Source organism: Otolemur garnettii, unplaced genomic scaffold (genome assembly GCF_000181295.1).
Source record: "Otolemur garnettii isolate 467f Iridium unplaced genomic scaffold, OtoGar3 scaffold00181, whole genome shotgun sequence".
NCBI classification, from domain to species: Eukaryota; Metazoa; Chordata; class Mammalia; order Primates; family Galagidae; genus Otolemur; species Otolemur garnettii.
In genome coordinates, this window is record NW_003852576.1 from 3060266 (window position 1) to 3062490 (window position 2225).

Sequence of the window (2225 nt, forward strand, 5' to 3'; positions counted from 1 at the left end):
GGAAAAAGAAAACTTTTATTTCTATTACAATGTATTGCATCTGTCTGGTTTTGCTGGCAAATTAAGATGGTCCTGGTCCCTCAGGATGCTTTTTCCGTTAATAAATGTCCTATGTAAATAAGAGCAGCTTACTTCATAGTTTGGAATTCTTTCCTCTTGATAAGTGTTCATTGAACATAAATTTACCTTTTACCTTATGTGCTAAGAACTAAACGATATAATCAGATACATTTTACACCAAAAATCACACCTTAAGTTTTTTGGTTTTTGCTTGGTGTGCTGGTTAGTTTGTAAGGGTTTGTTATTTTATAATACCAAACTATAATTACTCTTAAATCATTTTATAATCAATTTTCATTTTAAATGGAACTATAATATTAATATACTATTAGGATATGATGTTTGGTAAAACACAAACCTAAAAAGTTATAGTCCTTAGTGATTTGTGTTACCAAGACATTCTGGCAGAACTAAATTACTTAAACTTTTAATTCTGCTATTCCTTTTGAGATATATCTACAGAGTGTATTTTGAGAAAGAATTCAAAATGTAGAAACACCAAAAACTACATCCTGAAGCCAGCTTGCATTGTGATCCAAGTTTAATGAATTCTACACTAATACTGTAGGAATTCCAGTTGTATTTTCTTTCTCATCTCATGAGAAACTAAACCAAAGTAATTGGTGTTTTAAAAGGGTATAGTTCCCTCCCCAGATTCAAAAGCTTGATAGAAGCACTGTTATGTATCATTTGAATAGCAAGATACAGAATTGTGTTGTGTCTTTAATGGTTTAAAAAAAAAACAATTCAAAATAGACTTAAAAGTAAAAACATACCTGTTTGTATTATAAGAGCTATCAACAGAACAATTCAAGCTCTGCATGCCAGGTACTATTTTAGTCTTAAACCCCTTCCGATCTTATTTCAAAAGATGTCCAACATGGATTTTTGTTTGTTTGTTTGTTTTGACAGAGCCTCAAGCTGTTGCCCTGGGTAGAGTGCTGTGGCATCACAGCTCACAGCAACCTCAAACTCCTGGGCTTAACCAATTTTCTTGCCTCAGCCTCCCGAATAGCTGGGACTACAGGCGCTGCCACAACACCCATCTATTTTTTGGTTGTAGTTAGCATTGTTTGGCCGGCCCAGGCTGGATTCGAACCCGCCAGCTCTGGTATATGTAGCTGGCGCCTTAGGCGCTTGAGCCACAGGCACCACTCCACATGGTTTTCTTGTTGCATTTGTTCACCTGCTCTACTGGAGGAAAAGTGCACTCACACCAGTTTTACAGAGAAATCACTCATCTTGTGAGCAGTGTGAGGAGCAGACATTCAGGAAGGAGAGAAAGACCATCTTCTGACACTGAGGAAAGGCTAAATGGGAAGATGCGTTTTAGGATGCAAAATGAAATCCACAGGGGATTGCGTGGTCTACACCCGAAGAAGGAAACCATTTCTACTGTGAGACATGCAGGGAAGCTGGACTTCAGCCTGGAGATGGCTTGGAGGAGTATCCCGCTCAAAAAAATTATAAACAGGTTCCGTGCCTGTAGCTCAGGGGCTAGGGCACAAGCCACATACACCGGAGCTGGTGCATTTGAATTCAGGCTGGGCCTGCCAAAAGACAATAACTACAACAAAAAAATACCCAGGCGTTGTAGTAGATGCCTGTAGTTCCAGCTACTTGGGAGGCTGAGGCAAGAGAATCACTGAAGCCCAAGAGTTTGAGGTTGCTGTGAGCTGTGACGCCATAGCACTCTATCCAAGGCAACATAGTGAGACTCCGTCTCAAAAAAAATAAATTAGTAAATTATAAACAGGCTTAGCGCCCATAGCTCGGAGGTTAGGGTACCAGCCACATACCCCGGGGCTCTAGTGCTAAACAATGACAACTACAACAACAACAACAACAAAACAGCTGGGTGTTGTGGCAGGCACCTATAGTCCCAGCTACTTGGGAAGCCGAGGCAAGAGAATCGCTTAAAGCCCAAGAGTTTGAGGTTGCTGTGAGCTGTAATGTCACAGCACTCTACCAAGGCAACATAGTGAGACTCTGTCAAAAAAAAAATAGGCTCGGCGCCTGTGGTTCAAGTAGCTAAGGCGCCAGCCACATACACCTGAGCTGGCAGGTTTGAATCCAGCCTGGACCACCAAACAACAATGACGGCTGCAACCAAAAAATAGCCAGGCGTGTGGCGGGCACCTATAGTCCCAGCTACTTGGGAGGCT

General features: G+C 41.3%; 1 long non-coding RNA gene across 1 annotated transcript in view; it reads right to left on the reverse strand.

Moving 5' to 3' along the window:
- LOC111728723 overlaps positions 1 to 2225 on the reverse strand; it is a 9565-nt gene that overhangs the window by 6871 nt on the left and 469 nt on the right. Inside the window, exon 2 of the long non-coding RNA XR_002775936.1 lies at positions 567 to 572. This is a non-coding gene — a long non-coding RNA (uncharacterized LOC111728723). The remainder of the gene's footprint in view (positions 1 to 566; positions 573 to 2225) is intronic.